Source organism: Rutilus rutilus (genome assembly GCF_951802725.1).
Source record: "Rutilus rutilus genome assembly, chromosome: 8".
Lineage (NCBI taxonomy): Eukaryota > Metazoa > Chordata > Actinopteri > Cypriniformes > Leuciscidae > Rutilus > Rutilus rutilus.
Genome location: NC_140222.1, coordinates 6,697,282 through 6,724,200, shown reverse-complemented (window position 1 = coordinate 6,724,200; position 26,919 = coordinate 6,697,282). Strand labels below are relative to the sequence as shown.

At 40.7% G+C, this 26,919-nt stretch overlaps 1 long non-coding RNA gene across 1 annotated transcript; it reads right to left on the bottom strand.

Annotated features, from left to right (window-relative positions):
- Positions 1-13,575: 13,575 nt before the first annotated feature.
- On the bottom strand, positions 13,576-14,931 carry LOC311294927. Its single transcript, XR_014628137.1, has 3 exons — positions 14,746-14,931; positions 14,604-14,670; positions 13,576-14,205 (listed from the first exon to the last, which is right to left on the bottom strand). It is a non-coding gene; the product is annotated as an uncharacterized lncRNA (long non-coding RNA).
- Between the last annotated feature and the right edge of the window lie 11,988 nt (positions 14,932-26,919).

Here is a 26,919-nt window from a genome sequence, read left to right as displayed (position 1 = left end):
TTTTCCCTTTACCTTTGTTAGATCACATTTAAGAATTGCAACCTTGTGCAGGAACGGCAGGGGTAGAAACAATACTCACTTTTGCACTCACACTCTCTCACACTTACACACAATCTCTCTCTCACACGCATGCACACACTCACTCGCACACACGTACACACGCACACACACACACACACACACACACACACACACTCACTCACTTGGATATGTGGTTTACGGGGACTCTCCATAGGCGTAATGGTTTTACTAATGTTGTAGGCCCCTTCTGTCTCAAAAGACAATGGCTGCGCCTTCTTTATCTTTTTCAGTCAATTTTGTTGTTGGCAACATCTGGAGTGGCTCAGTAGTCCTATCCGTGCATGGCAGTCTCTGCCGCAATTTAGGCAGACAAAGCTGGATGGCGGGTTAGAGTCATGGCTTGGTTTCCTCTCCTTCCTGCGACTTCTTTTGTCCTTCAACTGCTGGAGTCTCTTCACTTCTCCCCTTTGGATTCCATTACATACTGTGGTTCTCCATGCGCTGCGATTTTCTGCAAGTGACTCCCAGGTAGCTGGGTTTATACCAGTGGTTTTCAAATCACGCTTGAAAACATCCTTGTAACGCAGTGCTGGTCGGCCTAGAGGACGGTGTCCTGTAGCTAGTTCACCATATAGTATATCTTTGGGAATACGGCCGTCCTTCATACGGCGCACATGACCTATCTATCGGAGCCGACGTTGAGTTAGTAAAATATGCATGCTGTGGGAATTTGTCTGTTCCAGGACAGATGTGTTGGTGATCTTGTCTTCCCAGGTTATACCAAGGATTCGACGCAGGCAGCGGAGATGGAAACTTTCCAAGCGGTTTTCCTGTCTGGCATATGTCGTCCAGGTTTCGCTGCTATACAGCAAGGTGTTGAGAACGCATGCTTGGTATACTCTGAGTTTGGTATTCAATGAGATGTTATTGTTGTCCCACACTTTCATGCTGAGTTTGGACAATATTGCAGCAGCTTTTGCAATACGTGTGTCTATTTCTTTGTCAAGCGACAGGTGACTGGTGATAGTGGAGCCCAGATACTTGAAGTGGTCAGTGTTTTCTAGCACCTTGTCGTCAATGCTGATTGATGGTGGTGAAGGAACATTTTGGCTCATGACATTGGTCTTTTTAATGCTGATCGTGAGCCCGAACTCTTTGCAGGCATGGGAAAACTGACTGAGCAGCTGCTGTAGTTCTTCTTTAGTGTGCGCCACCAGGGCTGCATCGTCTGCAAACAGCATCTCTCTAATGAGTACTGAGCGGACTTTAGTCTTGGCTTTCAGGCGGGTCAGATTGAACAACCTTCCGTCACTCCTGGTGTGTAAATGAACACCTTCTGTGGAGTGTCTAAAGGCAAATGTTAGCAGCATGGAGAAGAAGATGCCAAACAAGGTTGAGGCAAGGACACATCCTTGTTTGACGCCGCTCTTGATTTCAAAGGGTTTAGAAGTTTCGCCATCACAGCTTACTATCCCCTTCATGTCATCATGAAAAGAGGCTATGATATTGAGCAACTGTGGGGGGCAACCAATCTTCTGCATCAGCTGGAACAGAACCTTCCTGCTCACTAGGTCAAACGCCTTAGTGAGGTCGATGAAGGCGATGAAGAGTGGCATCTGCTGTTCTCTACATTTTTCTTGAAGCTAACGCACAGAGAATATCATGTCCACTGTACCTCTTTTAGCCCTGAATCCGCATTGTGACTCTGGATAGATGCGGTCAGCAAGGACTTGCAGTCATTTTAAGATCACTCTAGCAAACACCTTGCCCACTACGCTCAACAGTGAGATGCCCCGGTAGTTGTTGCAGTCTCTGCGGTCGCCCTTGTTCTTATAGAGTGTAATGATCTTAACATTTCGCATGTCATGAGGCACCATCCCTTCTCTCCAGCAGAGGCACAAGAGATCATGCAGCGGTTCCAGCAAAGCTGGTTTACCACACTTGATGATTTCCAGTGGTATGCTGTCCTCACCTGGTGCCTTGCCACTGGCTAATTCGTTGATGGCTTTGCTGAGATCTTCCAAAGTTGGCTCAGTGTCCAGGTCATCCAGCACTGGCAGGTTTTCAAAGCTGTCGAGGGCTTCTTGGGTAACAATGTTTTCTTTGGAAAAGAGTTCCAGGTAGTGCTCAGCCCAACGACATATTTGCTTGTCCCTGCCAGTGATGACATCTCCTGTTTTGGACTTCAGAGGCGCAGTTTTCCATGTTGGTATGCCTGTTGCCTGCTTGATCCCCTCATACATTTTCCTAATGTTGCCAGTGTCTGAGGCTTCCTGGATGTTGTCTGAGAGTTGGAGCCAATAATCGTTTGCGCAGCGTCTTGCTGTTCGTTGTGCTTCATTGCGAGCAGTTCTCAGTGCTTGCATATTTTTCTGGCTGGGGTTTCGCTTATAGTTGATCAGTGCATCCCGTTTGGCTTCAATGACTGGTTCCAATTCCATAATGTTGGCCTCAAACCAGTCCGTGCTCTTGTGTTCTTTCTTTCCATATGTCAAGAGTGCAGAGTCAAAGATGGTATTCCTGAGGAAATTCCATTGATCTTCTGCATTCAGCCCTTCTCTTTTGGCCAGAGTCTCTTCAAGTCGCTTGATGAACTCCTGGTTTTTGTCAGCGTAGGCAGTTTTGCAGGTATCAATCTTTGGTTGACCTTTCTGTTTCTTGTGGTGAAGTTTCTTGGGCTTCAGTTTGACCATGGAGGCTACCAGAGAGTGGTCAGTATCACAGTCGGCACTGTGGTATGCTCTGGTGTTGCAGACACTGTTCAGGGAATCCTTCCTAGTGATAATCAGGTCTAGCTGATGCCAGTGTTTTGACCTGGGATGTCTCCAAGATGTTTTGTGACACGCCTTGTTCTGGAAAAAGGTGTTGGCCACACAGAGGTTGTGATAGCAGCAGAGTTCTAAAAGTCTCTGACCATTTTCGTTCATGTTTCCTATGCCTTGATGACCTAGGATGCTTGGCCAAGACTCTCTGTCTGCACCAACCTGAGCATTGAAGTCCCCCAGAAGATAGACTTGTTCTGATGATGATATGCCCTTGATGATGTGGTCTAGTAACTCGTAAAACTGGTCTTTGGTCTCAGTTGAGGCTAGCTGTGTTGGTGCATAAATACATATAAGATTTATAACACCTCGGACTGTTGAGAGACGTAGGGTAAGGGTTCTCTCTGTACCACCTGTTGGTGGCTCAATCATACTTCGTAGAGTGTTCATGACGGCAAACCCCACCCCATATTCTCTGGTTTCCTCTGCGCTTTTCCCTTGCCAGAAGATGGTATAGTTTTCCTCCTTCAATGATCCACTGTTTGGCAGACGCGTCTCCTGCAGAGCTGCTATGTCGATGTTTAGCCTTAGCAGTTCACAATAAATTACTGCTGTCTTGCGAGTGTCATCAATGGCTTACCAATGGGATACGAAGAGCTGGAATCTTCGGTTTATCCTTTTTATTTTTGCTTGGTGCAAGGTTAACAGTCAGCTTGTTGAGCAGTGCTCTTATCTCCAGGCACCCAATGGAGCAGGCAGACCGTGGCGTGCCAACACCTAACTGGCCGGGGGCTGCCCGGCTTGAGGCGGGCGGTAGTTGACAAGTGGAATACTGGCGTCCCACTCTACGCCAATAGAGCAGGGACTTATAACCCGTAACTGCTGTCTTCCGTGTTGTGCACTCGCCAGATGGCGAGACTGGAGTGACCTCTCCAGGGCGCAGACCTGGGCAAGTATATATGGAGGCCTAGTGCTGCCCAGACGACAGGACCCCCCTCTCGGCTTCGCCGGCAGAGTCCAAGGGAATGCTATACATTACTTTTGGGGCCAGCTTTGCTGCAGGAGTTGCCGGGAGAAAGCCATTTTTGACTTCCAACCGCCTACGGGGCTCCACTCCGGATTTTGTCTCTGGATTTCCTTCCATAGCCTTTCCCATGATTGGATATAGCCGCAAGGCAGTGGAGGTTTTAATATCAGGGTTTTCCTTCCCTTAGATGAACTGCCTTTCTAGGCTTACAAGCTCCGTCTGCCCTAAGCAACTGGTTTTGAGGCGCCAGTGATCCGACTACGACCCTGGTTTTACTGATGGTTTTACTAATGTAAATGTTTTTAATGGTTTTACTAATATACAAACTGTATAATCTATCCCCCTACACTAACCCTACCCCTAAACCTGCCAATCACAGAAAACTTTTAATATGTTTTTTTACACAGATGTCCTCATAAACCATGTTTACGTTGTAATACCCATGTCATTATACACATTTGTGTCCTCATAAACCATATACAAGCACGCACACACACACACACACACACACACACACACACACACACACACAATAACAGCAAGCCCTGACAGGAGGAGGACAAAGTAAAGGTACACAGGGGTGTACAGTGTGTGGTCATTGAAAATGTGTTCTGATATATGATCTTCACAGAAAATGAGCCAAGGCCAATGAGTCTAGGGTAGAAAATATAATTAATCTTATCATTTTTCTTTTGATAAAAAATGAAAACGGGTCCTACAGACCCGAACACCATACAATGATTAAATGAGTAAGTGGTTGTGTTGCTGGGCCAGAACTAATCTGGAGAAATGTATATCTAAACCAAGCGAAGGTGGAGGACACATATCTAGTTTATACAACATGCTATTATTAGGTTCTCAGGGGTAATCTTCATCCAGATTAGCCATGTGGGAACAAGACCTCGGATTGGAGATAGATAAGGAAAAATGGGATCAAAAAAAAGGCTGTAAAGGTTCATTTTTTGCTATTATCCAGATAACTGGAATATTAAAAAGGACAATCAAATATTGATAGACGTGTATTCTACATGCCAAATGGCTCATCGCCATCTATTGAAGAAGAAAAAAAGACAGAAAGGCCTACTATAACTCAGTGGTTAATGCCGAGACACACTTAACAAACATTCTACGACCGACTTCACACACTTACAGAGTGTTTCCAACGATTGAAGATTTTAAACACCGACTGAACGCAACTGTCCTGACTCAGCCCAGTTTGATCAGTCGTACATTCATAATCGGGCTTAAAGTCGTTAAGTGTGTCTGGGCTTAAGAGAAATATCTTCACGCACTGCAATGGAAAAGAGAACCGATATTCTTAAATGATAATTCCGGTATTTAGCGTCTATTTTCTGGTTTGTTTTGGATGAACTAGAGTGGTGGACACGGAAATTTTGTCGAGACAGGGCCCATCGTCAACATTTCTGTGTCCACCACTCTAGTTCATCCAAAACAAACCAGAAAAGAGACTCAAAGTGCTAATTATCCTTTAAGGGCAAAGAAGACGAATTTAGGGTCTGAGTCCATTTTTATTTATTGAACATGGGGATATTAACAATATAATAGAGGAATGAAATTGATTAGGTATTATATTAATATGAAAATATATTTGAATGTGCACTATATTAACCATACTTTATTGCTTATATGTGGTTATTAATGACTGCAATGTATTGTTAACTCTGACTCACAAAGTACTGTATTATCCAATGTCGGTTTGTGCTATTGCACTTCTCATGTATGAGCCCTAGTGTTTGTTTTTTATTGTTTTAAAAAAAGTTATTGTTTTTGGGCATTATATGTGTTGTTACAGACATGTGATGTACATTGTTGTGTAAGTGTTTAAGAGAACTTCATAAAAAAAATAGTATTAAAAAGTATTATTATTGTGTAAAAATATTTAAAACACAATTATTATTGTGTAATTGTGTCTCACCATAGACAGTAACACTGAATCTGTGTTGAGTCACTGATCTGCTGCCGCTGATGATCTCAACTTCATAAAGTCCAGTATGTTCAGTTCTGATGTTCATGATGGTCAGAGATCCAGTCTTCCTGTCCAGCTTCAGTCTGTCTCTGAATCTCCCATCAAGATTATCAGGGATCATGTTGTTCACTCCATCAGTTTTAGCTATAAGAGGCCCGTTAGTTCCAAACCTCCAGAATATCTGTTCACCTCTCTGTATTTCAGTAAGATCAGAGTTTAGAGTGACTGAATCTCCCTCCATCACTGACACTGACTTCACTTCATCATCAGCACACACTCCTGAAGAACAAACAGAAAAAGTCGAACCTGTTTGAGATTTGAATAACATCTCTACAACAGAACAGACACAACAGAAGCAAAATGGTGTTAAAATGGCATGAATCATTGCATCTCATGTTGAATAAAACTCTGATTTGCACGGCTGGAACTGAAGTTGGTCTGATCTCCACACAACATCAAACACAGAAGACACTTTTACTTCAGACGAGAATCACGTCACACTGAAACTAATGCTGTTTGAGCTTCAGTGTTTTATAGAACCAACATTTACAACATCAACATTTAGAGAAACAAACAGTGAATCTGATGCAGAAGCAACTGAAGTCATAAAAACGCATTTAAACTCACCATCCAGACGCCAGAAACACAAGCAGAGCAAAACAGGGAGAAACATCTTCATCGGTTTCAGTCCACAAATATGAAAAGACAAACTCTTCAAAACTGGTTCAGTAATAAACAGACGTGCTGATGTGAAGCTGCTCTGTAGTAAAGTGAAGTCAAACTCTACAATCAGTTAAAATATCTGCCTATTAATTCAGAGTTAATGCATGTTACCGTCTAACTCTTTCTTTGCTGATTAATTTATACTCTGAACATTGTCAGTTTGAGCTCCAGTAGACCTCAACTTCCTGTAAGTCAATGACATCATTTTCAGCAGAAATAAACTGACCAATAATGTGTTAAAAACATCTTAAAGCAACAGTTTGATCTTGTCATGAGATCCTGTGAGTGTTTGGCTCTGCTCTCTCCTGTAACTCTCTTCAGGACATTAGTTGTTCATTTCTGATCAAATGTCTCGATTGTTTCTCCTCTCAGACTGATTTCAGAGTTTCTCTAATGGTTTTATGGAGCAGGAACAGATCGCCTGCTATAACTGTGTGGATGAAAGTGTTCTCTGATATCTTCATATGATTAATATTCAATTATACCATGGTCTGGGTGAATACTCGATTCTGATTGGCTGCAGGGTGTCCGTTAAAAAGTGATAATGTACACCTAGGAAAGGCGTCCCGTCAATTTGCCTGATGACAGTTCTAAATGATTGCGCTGGCTCAAACTCATTGACCAAATGCTGCGGTCGGGTCGCTGTGGCCACGTTGCTTGGCAACACCTGTATACGGGAGATATTAAATAGTGCGCTCGACTTAATAAATAAAAACCCTCACGATTTTTACTCTAAAACACATTCAAGTATTATTAATTGATTAAATATTTCTTTCTTTCGTAAGTAACCATGGAATAAGCGGGTTAATGCCCTTCGAGGTGTCCGTTATCAGATTTTAATGGACTTCCGCTGCGCGTCGGACGGTTCACGCCTCGCCATCGTCCATTAAAACCTGATAATGGACACCTCGTCGGGCATTAACCCTTACATAATATGCTCAATTCATACAAACAATATCTGTGTCAGGAACAGGAAATACTGCTGTAATCATATCAAATGTTTATAGAATAGAATAGAATAGAATAGAATAGAATAGAATAGAATAGAATAGAATAGAATAGAATAGAATGTTAGAGAAGATATGAGAGATGAACATCAAACATCTTAATGTTGAGATTTAAACAACCTTCAATCTCACACTGACGTCATACAGCAATGATGGAGCGGATCCTGTTCAGCTCTTCTGGATCTGATGTCATAAACCAGTATAATGACAGTAGCCACGCCCACCAGAGCAGAGAGGACCAATCGGATCACAGCTTCAGTAGGACCACAACAGTGGACAGAGTCTGAGGAATAAACACATCAAACTGAGATCAGATCAGTCAATAAACGGTTTGTAAAGTCATTCTGTGAGTTTTATTGTGATTTTAGATATATATTTTTAAAAGTTACACTTCCTGATATCGGAATAATTCATGAAAATAAATAATCTCAGATTGTCTCATTTCAAGATATCAAATACTTTTATTCATTTAAATGTGAAGTGAATAATATTCTGCAGCAGTAAACACAAACAAAAGATGATAAATGAAAAGATAAATAGATTAAAAAAATGTATATGAATCAATAACTAAGCAACAAATAGACAAAATTTTACTTCACATAAGTGTAATGTCACACTCAAACTAATGCTGTTGGGTATTTGAGCTTCATATTCATTTTATGTTATATTATTTTATTTAATAATCACTAATAACTGAGTTTAGAGCTGAACTCAAACTTGATCTTTCAGTAAAATCACAGTTAAATAATTTCTATATGAGACTAACTGTGAATGTTAATCTTTGACTAATTTCACCAGTTATAAAATGCCACAATGATAGTGGGAAACGGGAAGACTCCTCTAGTGGTCATCAAGAGCACTTCATTATTTAATGTGACATTTTTATTTTTAAAAATAATTTATAGGAAAAATGACTCATGACTCATTGATTACTCTGTGAGGAAACAAACAAATATACAGAATTTATTGTCTTTTATAAACATTAATTTCTTAAATCTAACCATGACAGAAAGTTTATAAACAATAAAATGTTTTTGTTTTTTTCTAAAAAAAAATGATAAAAAAGTGTACAGAGTAAACAAATTACAATTTAATAGTAAATGAAAAAAATATATATTTTTGAAAAAGAATAATGATCTTAACAATAATGTACATTTACCAATGATGGTTTAAATAATGTAAAGCTGTATATGTTGCTCTCTGCTGGAAATATATATATATATATAAAGTTAGTATTCCTCCAGGAGGCGCTCGACATAATAAATGTAATAAAACATGCATGGGCTGTGTCCGAAATCACCACTAGACCCTTAAATAGGCCATAATTTGAGGGAACAGCCATTTGTAGTGGTGTCTGACACCATAGTGGACGTTACTGAGTGCACTCATTCAATCCCACAATGCACCGCAATAACGAGTGTACGGCTGCGTCCGAAAGCTGATAAATGCTGCCGGATTCTGTTGTAGATCATTAAACTGTTACTGTACGCTGCCTCAGAAGAGTGTCTGAAATCAGTTTTGAGACGTATCTTCGTACGCAAACGCTGCCAGCCGGCTCCATCTTCACACAGATCTGCAACAGATCACTAGAGCTGTGTGAAGTTTCTTCCTGCTTCAAACGCTCCACCATCATCCCCGTCCCAAAGAAACCCAAAATCACTGGACTGAATGACTACTGACCTGTTGCCTTAACATCTGTGGTCATGAAGTCATTTGAAAGACTGGTGCTGGCCCACCTGGAGAACCTCACTGGACCCTTGCTGGACAGTTTGCTTATCGAGCGATCAGGTCTGTGGATGATGCAGTCAACTTGGGACTGCATTATATCCTACAACATCTGGACAAACCAGGGACTTATGTGAGGATCCTGTATGTGGACTTCAGCTCGGCCTTCAACACCATCATACCAAACATCCTCCTGTCCAAATGAACCCAGCTCCCTGTGCCCGCCTCCATCTGTCAGTGGATCACCAGCTTCCTGACCGACAGGCAAAATCCTCATCCAGCTCCTGCATAATCAGCACTGGCGCCCCCCAGGGGTACTGTGGACTGTTCACAGCGCCATCTAGTGGCTTTCTTGAGTAACAGACACAATCACTGGATCTCATTACAGAGACTGAGTAAATAACTCCTGATAACATGTGAGTTCAGGTTGAGCCACTAGATGGAGGTGTTGCTCCTCAGACGAGACCACAGAGACAAATCACACTAGAGATTTAAAGACTTTATCGTTGGAGGAAATGGAGAATGATTCCTGTTAACTTTGAAGAAGTTGATGTTATACTAAAATGTTTTTCATTTGATGGTGATAAAAATCTTTTGTTTAAATTTGATTTCATTATTATGATTGGCCGATACTATATTCATAAAGTCAAATGGAATGAAAAAGCCACATTTTGAACAATTTAAAATTGATATTAAAATATATTTAAAAACAATATTCAAATATAAAAACTTAAAAGCAAGGAAAACTACACAGCAGTTTACAGTTTTTCTCGATTGGTTAAACACTATAGCCAGGCTTTTGAACTAAAATTTCAAAACCATAATGCCATTTATCAAAAAGCACACCCATTTCACTAAACTATAAACACTATTCCCTGTTTTGACACATGAGTCAGATTTGTTGAACTGTCACTGCAAAACTCTACACACAAATCCCTTATTTTCTCATTGCCTACACCATGTTGTCATTTAGAAAGCACTAGCATTCAAAATTGTTCACTCAAGTCAGCACAGCTTCAGCTCAGTTAGCACACAATTACCCAGGTGGAAACACTAAGAGTCAAAATTGAACACACATCAATCAGATCCTTCAATAGATAGATAAAAGGGTCCAAATCAGTTTATTGAGTTTTGGAACAATGGATCAAGAAAGACATGAAGGAAGAGGGATAAGGAGGAGGAGGAGGAGGAGGAGGAGGAGGAGGAGGAGGAGGAGGAGGAGGAGGAGGAAGGGCAAGGGCAAGAAGACAAGCAGTCTCAGATGAAATTCAAGCCACTCTAGTTGCCCATGTCTTAGTCAATGGTATGACTATGAGGGAGGCTGGAAGGCCAAATTTGAGTCGCTTTACCGTCGCCTCGAGAACCTTCAGGGAGGTGTGGTGGCAAACAGAATTATATCACTGAATAAAAGACAAACATTTCCAATAGTCTCTGATGAGGTGTATTTTCTTGCAAGAAAAGTCCAGCAGTCGTACAGTCACCCAGAGTGACACAGAGTGTGACAGTGAAGGTTGGCCATCCTTCATCCTTTATAGTCTTGACTCCCAGAATGTTATCTTTCTAGGCCAATGATGGTATTTCAACCATATGTGGAACATTCTTAGACGTGTTCATCATATTGTCTCCTTGAGTGGAGGCCCTCCTGTCACGTAACAACACTCTTTACCATTCCAATACAATTCCATATTAGAATAAGGTTTGTGTGTGCTCTTTTACTGTCATATGATGGTCACACACATCTTACTGTAAGTAAATATAAAATAAATGTTTAGAGGAGAGAATAAAAAAAGAAGAAGAGTAAAAAAAAAAAGAATGTTTTTTTGTGTGTGTTGTACTGTGTAGTACATGAATGAATAAAAATGTGCCAATGTATCCACTGGTTGTGTCTTTTGTGTTCATCATGTGAAAAGGTTTGTGAGGGGGGAACCACAAGCAACATAACTTACCAGTTTTGGAAATGTTGTTTTGAATTTATTGCACCAGTGTGTTAGACTATGTTGTAGTGTGTGTGATTTTGAGGGCTTGTGTGTCCTGTCTGAGGCCAAAGTTTGGTTTTTCAGCAAGAGTGAATGGTTTTGAGTGAAGAGCTTCATTTTGACCTGAAAATAGGATGTTTGGGGAATTGGGTGAGACGTTATGGATTTGTGTTTACAGTTTCGAGAATACGAGGCATAGTTTCAAGAAATGTGTTTAAGCAATCGAGAAAAACTGTAATAGGTTCAAGTTTTCTTTTCCTGTAAAATGACTTTCCTTTTCTCTCTTTCTTTCTTCCTTTTCCCCCTTGTTTACCCCTGACATATATGGTTATATGTACTCCTGTACGTACATTATGTTTTGTTGTTATTAAAATGCATACAAAAAATTAAATAAGTATTGTGAGATCGTTGACGTGATAATAAAGTAAAATATATGTGATCTGTAACACAAACTTATGGCTTTTTACGATTGCTATGACAGATTTTTCAATACATTTAACAATTTTCCAAAACTCTTAACACAGTTAGCACTACATCCGTCTGTGTAAGCTATACTATTACAGTTTTTCTCGATTGCTTAAACACATTTCTTGAAACTATGCCTCGTATTCTCAAAACTATAAACACAAATCCATAACGTCTCACCCAATTCCCCACACATCCTATTTTCAGGTCAAAATGAAGCTCTACACTCAAAACCATTCACTCTTGCTGAAAAACCAAACTTTGCCCTCAGACAGGACACACAAGCCCTCAAAATCACACACACTACAACATAGTCTAACACACTGGTGCAATAAATTCAAAACAACATTTCCAAAACTGGTAAGTTATGTTGCTTGTGGTTCCCCCCCCTCACAAACCTTTTCACATGATGAACACAAAAGACACAATCAATGGATACATTGGCACATTTTTATTCATTCATGTACTACACAGTACAACACACACACACACACACACAAAAAAACAAAAAAAAATTCTTCCTGTTTTACTCTTCTTTTTTTTTTTTTACTCTCTCCTCTAAAGATGTGTGTGACCATCATATGACAGTAAAAGAGCACACACAAACCTTATTCTAATATGAAATTGTACTGGAATGGTAAAGAGTGTTGGGACGTGACAGGAGGACCTCCACTCAAGGAGACAATATGATCAACACGTCTAAGAATGTTCCACATATGGTTGAAATACCATCATTTGCCTAGAAAGACAACATTCTGGGAGTCAAGACTATAAAGGAGAAAGGATGCCCTCCCTTCACTGTCACACTCTGCAACCACTCTGTGTGTGACTGTACGACTGCTGGCCTTTTCTTGCAAGAAAATAAACCTCATCAAAGACTATTGGAAATGTTTGTCTTTTATTCAGTGATAGAATTTTGTTTGCCACTACACCTCCATGAAGGTTCTCGAGGCGACGATAAAGCTACTCAAATTTGGCCTTACTCGTAGCCCAGCCTCCCTCATAGTCATACCATTGACTAAGACATGGGCAACTAAATTTCATCTGAGACTGCTTGTCTTCTTGCCCTTCATCCTCCTCCTCCTCCTCCTCCTCCTCCTCCTCCTCCTCCTTCTCCTCCTCCTCCTCCTCCTTCTCCTCCTCCTCCTCCTCCATCTCTTCCTTCATGTCTTTCTGGATCCATTGTTCCAAAACTCAATAAACTGATTTGGGTTCTTTCATCTATCTATTGAAGGATCTGATTGATGTGTGTTAAATTTTGACTCTTAGTGTTTCCACCTGGGTAATTGTGTGCTAACTGAGCTGAAGCTGTGCTGACTTGAGTGAACAATATTGAATGCTAGTGCTTTATACATGACAACATGGTGTAGGCAATGAGAAATGAAGGGATTTGTGTGTAGAGTTTTGCAGTGACAGTTCAACAAATCTGACTCATGTGTCAAAACAGGGAATAGTGTTTATAGTTTAGTGAAATGGGTGTGCTTTTTGATAAATGGCATTATGGTTTTGAAATTTTAGTTCAAAAGCCTGGTTATAGTGTTTAAGCAATCGAGAAAAACTGTAAAATGCATACAAAAAATTAAATAAGTATTGTGAGATCGTTGACGTGATAATAAAGTAAAATATATGTGATCTGTAACACAAACTTATGGCTTTTTACGATTGCTATGACAGATTTTTCAATACATTTAACAATTTTCCAAAACTCTTAACACAGTTAGCACTACATCCGTCTGTGTAAGCTATACTATTACAGTTTTTCTCGATTGCTTAAACACATTTCTTGAAACTATGCCTCGTATTCTCAAAACTATAAACACAAATCCATAACGTCTCACCCAATTCCCCACACATCCTATTTTCAGGTCAAAATGAAGCTCTACACTCAAAACCATTTGTAACGGGTGTTTGAGACGGTTAACCGATATTAATATGTCTTAGGCTAGTAAAATAACAGAAGTCTAAATTCGTCTACAGGAGCTGGTGGTCAGTAACAACACAGAAACATAAGTTTAAATTTGGTGCAGGTACCATATATTGCAAAATAATTAAACAAAATATTTACAAATAGAAATAATGAAAGAAAAGAAAAAGAAAAGAATCCCAAAATATTTACAGACTGCAGTTGAACCGGTTTGTAGTTAAGTGCACTTGATAGTTGTTGTTCAAGTATAGACTAATATAAATTACAGCAAATACACACACACAAAAACCAAAAAGAAAAAGAACTGTCCCAGCAATAGATGGTATACAAGACCAGCGCGACAACCCACAAGGGTTTTATGGAAGTTTGTAGTGATAAGTCCGTAAGTTATTGTTCATCATGTGAAGGATGTGTATGTGGGGTTGAAGCACTAGTCTATGGAGAAGTGTGTGGGGGACAGGCTGTGGACAACCTTCCTACCAGACCAGTAGGATGGCTATTCAGTGGATGCTACACGGATGGTAGGCTCCCAGCAATAGAAATTCGGCTCGCCATCATTCGTCTCCAGACAGAGAGAAAAAACCTGGCCTGTAGTACAACAACAGGACCAGTAAATAACAGGGCAAAGTTGAAACTAAGCATCAGCTCATTCCACACTCAGATATCATTTTCATGTGCACACAATTCTAAATTATTACAAAATGAATCAATAAATGTACAAACTACAAATAATAAACATTAAGGGCATGACAACACAATAAACAGTACAATGTTAAAGTTGTATTGGCTGCACAAAGTTCAAATAAATTCAACAGTACTATAATCAGATTTCCTTACTACATATAAACACACTTACTGAAAACAAATATATTTGTAACCCACAAATGCAAATGTCACAAAAGCATAAAATTAATCAAAACCAGTTGGTGAATATTTGGCTAATATGTTAGCTTTCAGCATGTAGTTCATTCATTCAGAGTACTCACCAGTTCCTCTAAGTAAACATATGGCAATCTGGTGACGGTGGCAATCCCCTGCAGCCACTAAGTTATTCTAAAAGTTACAATGATGTGTTTAACTTAAAAGAATAAATCAAGTAAAAGAGTGAATTGTTTGTTGAACACAAACCTGTCCACAGCTGCCGATCAGCTTCCCCACACCTCTGAATGAGGAAGAAGCTGCAGCCTAATTAAACTCGTGCTCTACTGCGCGATTGGCCAAGCACAGTCACATGACTGGGGTGGCATGAGATCACTTCTTAAAGGGGCAGCAGAACTAATAATATATTACCAGATTTCAACCTGGGTTACACCCTCCCCCTTTAAACCCATGCACGTCCCGTTGCATGTTAAACCACGTGAATAACTGAACTGGTGGTAGAAGCAGGATTAAATGCCTCAGATATACTATGTAAAAGGGTTTGAACCACAGATATCAGGGGATTACCAAGCGAACTGTACTGCAACCTTTTAGGTGGTAATCGTTGACGCACAGAACGTCTTGGACCGGGTTCTGGTTCTACAGAATCATGAGTTAAATCAAAGTTTAGGGGCTCAAAGACACTAGAAACTGACGTCTCAGGATCGACAGATTCTTCAGAGTCTTCAGTGAGTGGAATTTCAACAAATTCGGGACTGACACTTCCAGAGTTTCTTTCCACAGGTAGTTCGACAGACTCTTCTTCTTCCTCGGCTTCAGACTCAAATAGGTGTTCAGGTAAGTCAGCTTCAACAGGTGCTACCGATTCTTCAGCTTCAGATAAATGGTCAGGTGTTACAGGTAACGTCTCTTCTTCAGGTAAGTGCTCACTCTCTGCTCCTTCATCAACAACAGCTGGTTCACTCGCAGGTGTCATTGGTGGAGAAAGATAGTCATTGGCAACACTTGGGGATGAAGCCTTTTTATTAAACTTCTCCACAGTGAACTTCATTGGACTTGAATCCAGACCAAGAACTGTTGGTTCAGGTGGAGAGTCTTCCTCTTCAGAGACCTCAGAGTCAGGAGGGATCTCACGCTGCTGCCGCGTTCTTGGCCTTGAGACTGAACTGGCCTCAATGAACGGCTCTTCAACAGCAGGGAGGAAACCACATGGTAAAAGAAGATCTCTGTGAAGAGTACGTTTAGGACCATCACAATGCTCTGGCTTCACTGTATAGACTGGTAGGTCTCCAGCTTGATCCACCACAACGTAGATGTCCTGCTCCCACTTATCACTGAGCTTGTGTTTACCTCTCAATCGAACATTACGGACAAGCACTCGATCTCCAGGCTCCAACCTTGAAGGAATAACTCTTTGATCAAAGCGGACCTTGTTCTTTTCAGATGCTTTAACAGCATTCTTCGAGGCAATATCGTAGCTTTCTTTCAACCGGGACTTCAGATTTTGGACATACTGTGAATGAGGTTGGTGTTTTTCCCCACTCAGAGGTAATCCAAAAGCCAGGTCGACCGGAAGACGGGGAGAACGTCCAAACATCAGCTCGTATGGTGTATATCCTGTGGTCTCATTCCTTGTACAATTGTAAGCGTGTACCAAGGGTTTGACGAAGTCTTTCCATTTCATTTTTTGTTTTGCTTCCAGAGTCCCCAACATGTTGAGCAGAGTGCGATTGAACCTTTCTACCGGATTCCCTCGAGGATGGTATGGTGTCGTCCGACACTTCTTGATTCCAGCCACTTCACATAACTCCTTGATCAGTTTGGACTCAAAGTCCCGCCCTTGGTCTGTATGTAGTCGTTCTGGTATCCCATAATAGACTATAAAGTTGTCCCACAGACATTTGGCCACTGTCCTAGCCTTCTGATTAGAGGTTGGAAAGGCTAAGGCGAATTTAGTGAAGTGGTCTGTTAACACAAGGATGTCTTTGGTGTTGCTGGTGTCTGGTTCAAGACTGAGAAAATCCATGCAGATGAGTTCAAGTGGTCTAAAAGTTTGAATACTGATGAGAGGAGCGGCTCTCTCAGGAAGAGCTTTGCGACGAATGCACCGTCCACAAGTCTTTATCTTGTGCTCTATGTCAGCAGACATTTTGGGCCAATAGAAGCGGGTACGAGCGAGGTCTAACGTGCGCTCTATCCCCATATGACCCATATCATTATGGAGACTCTGCAAAACAGGGGAACGAAGTTCTTCAGGCAGGACAAGTTGATATGAAGTCTGTTCATTGTCTTGTCGCTTTCTGTAGAGAATGCCTTCGACTAGTTCGAGCTTGTTGAGCTCCCTCAGCAACAAGGAGATCTCAGGCAGCCCCTCCCTGGCAGTAGGAGGAACTTTCTCACCTGTCTCCATCTGGTGAATGACTTCCCGAAGATTTGGGTCAGCCCGCTGTTTGTCCCGGAGCTCAAGATGGGACAGAGTCGGAACCACAGGCAGCCCAAGATCTTCTATATAACTCTCAGGAAGAACGTCTGCCTTGATGGACAGGGACTCAATCAAAGGGCTGGCTGCTTCCGCTCGGAAGAGGCAACTCTCACAAATGGCAGTGACAACCTCAGATGAAATTGAGGGGTCACCAGGATAAGAAAGATGTTGTCTGGTGAACTGATCGAGGAGTTCTTGATCAGATTCGCAACAGGACGGGTCCTCCTGTGGTCGGCGGGAAAGTGCATCCGCATCCAGATTCTGTCGTCCAGCTCTATATTGCAACTTAAAGGAAAACGTGGAAAGTGCAGCCAACCACCGATGGCTCGTTGCATCCAGCTTGGCTGATGTCAGGATGTAGGTAAGAGGGTTATTATCAGTAACCACAGTAAAATGGGCACCATACAGATAGTCCTGAAATTTTTCTGTCACACTCCACTTTAGTGCTAAAAACTCAAGTTTATGAGCCGGATAACGAGTTTCGCTTGATGTGAGTCCTCGGCTTGCGAAAGCAATAGGTCGAAGGTTGGAGTCTTGCTCTTGATAGAGCGCTGCACCCAGCCCAATGGTGCTTGCATCTGTATGCAGAATATAAGGGCGCTTTGGATCAGCAAAGCCCAGGACTGGTGCACTGGTAAGTTTTTCAATCAAGGAAGTGAAAGCAAGTTGACAGTCGGGACTCCACCGAGAACCGAAGGGTTGCTTTGGATCGAACTGGTGGACCTTTGAGTCAAGGGGTTTTAAGTTCTTTCTTGTGGAAGAATATCCGCGGGTAAGGTCGTTGAGAGGCTTTGCAATGGCTGAATACCCCTTAATAAAACGGCGGTAATAGCCTGCGAATCCCAGGAAGGATCTTAAGGTCTTGAGATTAGTGGGAACTGGCCAGGATTTTAGTGCAGATACCTTCTCTGGGTCGGTCTCAACACCATTTTCAGAAACAATGTGTCCTAGATATTTGACTGATGTCTGACAGAATTTACACTTTTCAGGCGATAGTTTCAATCCGTACTCTCGTAGACGGCTCAGCACTCTAAGCAGACGGCTCTCGTGCTCCTCAAGCGTGTTGGAAAAAATGATCAGGTCATCCAAAAACACCAGGACCTCTTCCAAGTGGAGATCTCCCATACACTTTTCCATTAACCTTTGGAAGGTTGAAGGTGCATTGGTTACTCCCTGGGGCATACGGTTAAATTCCCAGAATCCAAGAGGTGTAACAAAGGCTGTTTTTGGTTTATCTGTTTCATTCATTTCGATTTGATAATAACCTGACTTGAGATCTAGCACCGAAAACCACTTGGATCCAGTGAGTGCAGAAAACGATTCCTCCAAGTTTGGCAATGCATATGCATCCTTTACAGTCTGCAAATTGAGCTTGCGGTAATCAATACATAATCGAATATCTCCATTTTTCTTCTTGACAACAACTATAGGCGACGAGAATGGTGACTCGGATTCTCTGATAACACCAGCATCTAGAAGCTCTCTCAGATGTTTGCGAACAGCTTCTATATCCTGAGGATGAATTGGTCTTGCTCGGTGCTTGAACGGAGTGTTGTCATGGAGATTAATATGATGTTTCACATGACTAGCGCAGCCAACATCCATGTCATGCTGGGAAAAGACATTGGACATTGCATTCAACTTGCTGGTTATTCTTTCCTTCCATTCCGGGGGTAATGGCGATTCCCCAAAGTTGAAAACTAGTGGAGTGCCGTTGGGCCCATGTGCTGAGGAACTGGTCACATGCTGCTCTGAGACGATGCACTCATACACTCCCAGTTCTGCTATGATGGTCGAAGATGGTATGTAGATGTCTTGCTCCGATTCGTTTCTCACCATGACAGGTACTTGGTGAGGAAAACGCGTTGGCATAGAGACAAGACAGCTGCTAACGCACAAACCACCCGGTAGACCTGAATCCGGATGTTGGACGACAGCATACTGACTTGCTGGAGCAGAGACTTTAGCGGAGCCTTTCAGCAATACGGTGTGGCCAGCAGGAACGAGCACAGAGGATTTACTGAGCAGAGTTACAACTCCAAGATGGTCGCTGCAGCTTTGTTGGTAAGTCACTTGGAGAGTTTGTAGTACAGCTCGGTAACCTAATGCATTTGGTTGGAAGGAAGAATTGTCGCTTTGCCGAAACTTGTCATAGAGCGTCTCGAGAGTGTTCATGCCAATCAAGATTGAGGTGGGAAATCCTGGTCTGACATCAGGAACAATGAGTGCAAGAGTTGGAACAGTAATGATGCTTCCAACAAAGTCTTTAGGAAAAGTCACTGTAGTTTCAACGTAGCCAAGATATGGAACAGTTTGGCCTGCTGCTCCTTCAACGTGGAGTAGCTCATGCAGGGGTTGAACTGGTTGATTGGAGAGACGTTCATTGTAAAAGGAAACCGGAATGGTCGTAACTTGGGACCCGGTATCCAAAAGACAGGAACCTTGGTGACCGGCGACTTTGACATCAGCAGTACATCTGGATCCTATAAGTCCTTTTGGTACTCTCCTTGATGTAGACTGCAGCTCAGAACAGTTGACAGGAAGCTTACTCTTGGCGGGACAAATTTGGTCCTGCTCAGCCCCTGGGTGTCCCACACCAGGAACTGAAGCTAGTTTAAATGCTTCTTTGCAGATGGATTTTGTCCCTGCCACTTCTGCTGCCTGTCTTGAAACTGCTTTCGCTTGGCGCTAACCAGTGCTGGGTTCGGATCAGAATCACACTGAGGCTTAATGTGGCCATCCTCCCCACAGCGAAAGCAAAACCCAGGTTTTGGATAGGAAGAAGCTAGTTTGGCATTTCTCCCCGTCTTCCCGGTTTCAGACTGCTTTGAGGCAGAATACATAGCTGCTGGCTGATGTCTGTTGGTTTGACCGGCGTTGAGAGCGGCAAGCTGTTGTTGAATGGCTGTCATCTGGTGTGAAAGCTCCTTGGTGAACTTTGTTATCGCAGTGCACAGATTTGATTCTTCATCCGGCCTGTTTACAAATTGAGCATGAGTGGTTACCTTTTGTTTGGTTCCTCCAAGGTGCTGTTTCATTCTTCGCTCCTTTGCTGCTTCTCTGTCCTCCTCTGTTCGCAGGAGTAGTAAAAGTTCAGCAAAAGATGGTGGACTGGATTTCCTTTGTTTGAGTTGGAGTTCTGAAATCAGTCCATTGTCCCAACACTCTCTGCAGAATTGAGCCAATAAACGTTTATCCATATCTCTCTCAGATACTCCTCCTCTCCTCACAGCATGTTGCAGTGCCACCTGGAGTCTCTGCAGGTACTCAGACGGCTTCTCTCCATGATTTTGGTAAGTGTCCATGAACTTGGCGTAAAGTTCTTCACCATCCTGGACAGTGCCATACGCTGACTCCAGCTGCTGCAGATACACATCAGGCAGCGCATCATGGCTTAGATGTTTCACCATGTCACAGGCAGGGGGCAGCAGGCTGTCACGAATTAGTCTGGCGCGTTGGAGATCAGATATGGCTGGATCACGCAGCACTAATTCGACGCCAGACCGCCAGGTGTCGTAGTCCATTTCATGGTTTGGCCTGGGCACTTTACCAGAGAACGGTCTCAGCCGGTGGGTGGCATGCATGGATGTATCACCGCTCCGAACCACATGCTCCACGACGTAACGCTGCACCTCAGGAGGGTTAAGGTCACCAGGTGCAATCGGTCGTCCCCCGGCGCTGTTCATACCGGCACTGTTAAAAGCAGAAGCAGGTGGAGTGAGAGAGGTTTGTAAGGGAGCATACACTGGACCAAAAGTTCGACTTGGTACAGAAGGAGGTACAAATGGCTCTGGAGGGTTTTTTGGTTGGTCAGCTATCTTTTGTTCAATTTTAGGGACATTTACAGCAGCGGGAGGAAGTTGTGCTATAGCTTGTTGTATCTGGGACATCATTTCACCAAGAACCATCGAATAATCTTTTCCAGACATTTTAGCAATTCCTTTCAAGTCAGATAAATAAGTGTCAGTCTTTGAACCACCCAACTTTGAAGTGTAAATTTGGGATAAATTCCTAATATGGAATTCGTTATTTTCATCAGAAATAAATGTATACGGCAGTCGTGAAGACAGTTTTGCTACGGACACTCCTGACACAAATTCAACAATGAGCATATGATGAAATTCGGATTCGCTATCATCAATAATGTCATCGCGATTAATGTCGCCATATTGATCAAGAAAATCTATAACTTCAGAGGAACTCTCTTCAACCGGCCCATCCACTAAGACGGCATTAGGAATTTTTATCCCGAGTGTTTCGAAAACTTCCATCGCAAAAACGAACTGGTGAGTCTGAATAAACGGTTTCTGTTAAAAAAAATGTTAATTACTGTACAAACCAGCTCCTGGCTGGCTCGCCAAGATGTAACGGGTGTTTGAGACGGTTAACCGATATTAATATGTCTTAGGCTAGTAAAATAACAGAAGTCTAAATTCGTCTACAGGAGCTGGTGGTCAGTAACAACACAGAAACATAAGTTTAAATTTGGTGCAGGTACCATATATTGCAAAATAATTAAACAAAATATTTACAAATAGAAATAATGAAAGAAAAGAAAAAGAAAAGAATCCCAAAATATTTACAGACTGCAGTTGAACCGGTTTGTAGTTAAGTGCACTTGATAGTTGTTGTTCAAGTATAGACTAATATAAATTACAGCAAATACACACACACAAAAACCAAAAAGAAAAAGAACTGTCCCAGCAATAGATGGTATACAAGACCAGCGCGACAACCCACAAGGGTTTTATGGAAGTTTGTAGTGATAAGTCCGTAAGTTATTGTTCATCATGTGAAGGATGTGTATGTGGGGTTGAAGCACTAGTCTATGGAGAAGTGTGTGGGGGACAGGCTGTGGACAACCTTCCTACCAGACCAGTAGGATGGCTATTCAGTGGATGCTACACGGATGGTAGGCTCCCAGCAATAGAAATTCGGCTCGCCATCATTCGTCTCCAGACAGAGAGAAAAAACCTGGCCTGTAGTACAACAACAGGACCAGTAAATAACAGGGCAAAGTTGAAACTAAGCATCAGCTCATTCCACACTCAGATATCATTTTCATGTGCACACAATTCTAAATTATTACAAAATGAATCAATAAATGTACAAACTACAAATAATAAACATTAAGGGCATGACAACACAATAAACAGTACAATGTTAAAGTTGTATTGGCTGCACAAAGTTCAAATAAATTCAACAGTACTATAATCAGATTTCCTTACTACATATAAACACACTTACTGAAAACAAATATATTTGTAACCCACAAATGCAAATGTCACAAAAGCATAAAATTAATCAAAACCAGTTGGTGAATATTTGGCTAATATGTTAGCTTTCAGCATGTAGTTCATTCATTCAGAGTACTCACCAGTTCCTCTAAGTAAACATATGGCAATCTGGTGACGGTGGCAATCCCCTGCAGCCACTAAGTTATTCTAAAAGTTACAATGATGTGTTTAACTTAAAAGAATAAATCAAGTAAAAGAGTGAATTGTTTGTTGAACACAAACCTGTCCACAGCTGCCGATCAGCTTCCCCACACCTCTGAATGAGGAAGAAGCTGCAGCCTAATTAAACTCGTGCTCTACTGCGCGATTGGCCAAGCACAGTCACATGACTGGGGTGGCATGAGATCACTTCTTAAAGGGGCAGCAGAACTAATAATATATTACCAGATTTCAACCTGGGTTACACATTCACTCTTGCTGAAAAACCAAACTTTGCCCTCAGACAGGACACACAAGCCCTCAAAATCACACACACTACAACATAGTCTAACACACTGGTGCAATAAATTCAAAACAACATTTCCAAAACTGGTAAGTTATGTTGCTTGTGGTTCCCCCCTCACAAACCTTTTCACATGATGAACACAAAAGACACAATCAATGGATACATTGGCACATTTTTATTCATTCATGTACTACACAGTACAACACACACACACACACACACACACAAAAAAACAAAAAAAAATTCTTCCTGTTTTACTCTTCTTTTTTTTTTTTTACTCTCTCCTCTAAAGATGTGTGTGACCATCATATGACAGTAAAAGAGCACACACAAACCTTATTCTAATATGAAATTGTACTGGAATGGTAAAGAGTGTTGGGACGTGACAGGAGGACCTCCACTCAAGGAGACAATATGATCAACACGTCTAAGAATGTTCCACATATGGTTGAAATACCATCATTTGCCTAGAAAGACAACATTCTGGGAGTCAAGACTATAAAGGAGAAAGGATGCCCTCCCTTCACTGTCACACTCTGCAACCACTCTGTGTGTGACTGTACGACTGCTGGCCTTTTCTTGCAAGAAAATAAACCTCATCAAAGACTATTGGAAATGTTTGTCTTTTATTCAGTGATAGAATTTTGTTTGCCACTACACCTCCATGAAGGTTCTCGAGGCGACGATAAAGCTACTCAAATTTGGCCTTACTCGTAGCCCAGCCTCCCTCATAGTCATACCATTGACTAAGACATGGGCAACTAAATTTCATCTGAGACTGCTTGTCTTCTTGCCCTTCATCCTCCTCCTCCTCCTCCTCCTCCTCCTCCTCCTCCTCCTTCTCCTCCTCCTCCTCCTCCTTCTCCTCCTCCTCCTCCTCCATCTCTTCCTTCATGTCTTTCTGGATCCATTGTTCCAAAACTCAATAAACTGATTTGGGTTCTTTCATCTATCTATTGAAGGATCTGATTGATGTGTGTTAAATTTTGACTCTTAGTGTTTCCACCTGGGTAATTGTGTGCTAACTGAGCTGAAGCTGTGCTGACTTGAGTGAACAATATTGAATGCTAGTGCTTTATACATGACAACATGGTGTAGGCAATGAGAAATGAAGGGATTTGTGTGTAGAGTTTTGCAGTGACAGTTCAACAAATCTGACTCATGTGTCAAAACAGGGAATAGTGTTTATAGTTTAGTGAAATGGGTGTGCTTTTTGATAAATGGCATTATGGTTTTGAAATTTTAGTTCAAAAGCCTGGTTATAGTGTTTAAGCAATCGAGAAAAACTGTAAAACATTTCTTGTTGCTTTAACACAAAATGCATACAATTAACACAAATTTAAAATGCTTGAACTTCTTTTACACACAAGCTCAAACAAGACCAATACAATGGATTTTTACTGCCAAATTTACCAATGCTTTAACACTGTATGCCAAAACAGATAACACCATGCTCTAAACCTAACCTTACAGTAAAATCAAGGTAAACAACTGCTTAATATTGTGAACTGAAACACAAATATATCCTCTGTATTTTATTCCATTGCTACTGAGAAACAGCTGATTGAATTATGCAAATAGATAATTAGAAGACGACTCTTTTTTTTTTACTTTCTTTTTTTTTTTTATTCTGGTGCTTTTTCTGTTCGTATATATTGTATTTTCACATTATTCCATTGCTAGTGAGAAACAGCTGATTGAAGTTATGCAAATATGGGACAATGTGGCATTCCAGCATTCCTGTCTAGACACAGCCTGGTTTGACGCCCATCAGAGGATGATGTCCATTTTCCTTCCCTTTCCTCAACCCCATTGAGGAGTGTTTTGAGGAGATGAAAGGTTTTTGACCATAGTCCACAGGACCAAATGTCCCTCCTGTATGCAAAAGATGCTGCATACACTGTAAAAAAATGATTTTTTGGTGAAGTAAATACTACTGAAAAAAAACCAATGTAATTTACATGAAAAAGTTAGTTCAGGCAAGAATTAAAAAAACAAAGTAAATTCCATATCAGTACTTACAGTTTTTCTCGATTGTTTACACACATTTTCTGAAAGCATGCCTCATATTCTCAGAACTCTACACACAAATCCAAAAACACACACACAATGGGCAAAACCCCTCAATTCTCCTGCAAAATGAAACTTTACATTCAAAGCAATGTTATTTCTTCTCAAAATGGTATTTTGTTTTCAAATGACACACTGTAAAAAATGAATCATGAGTCTTGTAATTTTCATTAAAAAAATTGAGGTGATCATTAAAAATATTATGTATATTTTATTAAGAAAATTGTGGTTAGGGTTTTATTGAAAATATTGAGAAAATTTCACTAATAACACCAAGAGATACATTTTCCTATTTTTTTTAAGTAAACATACACAATTTTAAGGCTTGAATTGAGGAACTGATAAACCTCATAAAATTAAGGAAAAGGGGCTACCTATTTATTTTAAGAGAATTAGCTCATTTATGCGGTTTTATTTAGAGACGCCATTGTTTGTTCCCAGCATGCTTTGCACATGGCTGGAAATGGAGAGTAAATCTTGAAATTAAGTGTTATTTCATGTGTTTTTGAGTAAAGGGAAACATCTGTTAATGTTTAATGTTCAGGTATGTTTGACATTTGAAAGAGTTTCTATTATGTTAAAGTTTTGATCGTTACCATTGTGCAGAAGAGTAGGGCTTATGGTTAGGTTGTGAATAACTGCATTTATTTAATATTATAAAACATATTGTTATATACATGTAGCAATAACTCTGCTAATGATAGTGCAGTAACAAGTTTGATTCTGTGCTGTTCTAGCAGTATGCGGTCTTTTTATAAAACAATATATCTCAAAGTTAAATATAAACAGGTCATATCCATTCACTTAACTTCACACAATTTTGAGAATAAAAAATACTTCAAATAAAAAAGCACATTTTCACTAAAAAATTGTGTGTCATAGACTAAATAAATTAGGGCATTTTACATGATTTATTCAGGTAGATTCCATGAATGAAATCAAGCTTTAACTACTCAAAAATATTATGTGTAATATTGTTACCATATTTTTTTTAAGTAAATAGCAGTAACATTTTTTACAGTGCACACACAAACCATAATATGAATAGACATTTATAAGAACCAGTTGAACACTGATGTGCTCAATGTAAAACACTATGATGAATGGAAAACACTTCTTCTCCATTCATCATAACGATTTAGGCCTTTTATTGTTCAGTGTTACACTTACTACAGACAGTACATACATAAGTGTGTTGTAAAATATTTGAGAATATTGTTTTTATACTCAGAACACACAAATACACGGTAACAAACATATTTAATTTTGATTTGATTTACGTAACATCCCAACCTACACAAAGTTGTACATACAGTGGTCTACATACAAAACAACAGAAGAATTTACAGTATACAGTTACAGTAAAAACAAAAAATCCAATGTTGGCATCCATTGCTCCATTGAAGAGCTCACCTGTTGCCCTTTTATGCTATAGCTCTGATTGCTAATTGTAAAACTGTGTGACGGGTGTTTGCCCATGTGATGAGTCAGTGTGTTCCTTGTGAAAACAAGAGATTTTTTGCATGAAAATTGTGCCAAAAGCAGAGAATTGTGTGTAGTATTTTGAAAAAAAGTGTGTTTTAGAACTGCAGTTTGAGTGTAAAGCAGGAATTGTGCTTGTAGTTTAGCAGAATTGGTTCAGGGGGCTGGTGAATGAGTTACATGTTGTGGTCATTGTGTCTCATGTACCAGAATTTGTGTGTAAACAATTGAGAAAAACTGTAATTCAAGCGAGTAGAAATGAAAGCGTAAATATCAACTCAATAAAATTAAGTAAAAATTACTCAACTTTTCTGATACTGGGGTTCCCATCATGCACTGGACCTTGAATAATTAATGAGGTTAATTTTTCACTGGTTTCCAGCTGTATTTACACTGTTTTATCATTGCTTTTGTTGTCAGGATTAGTAACTTGCCATTTTGTGACATTTCAAGTAAATTTTCTGCTCAAAATGACACATTCGAACACAAAAACGATCCATCAAATGTTACCGTCATTGTGTATTGTCTACCAAGTATTGAGGTCTTTGCATTCACATGATGCTGTAGTATAAATTACTTAGATAATCTAAATAAAACATATACTATAAATGACTGGTATAACCCAATATTATTGTTTGAGTAAAATG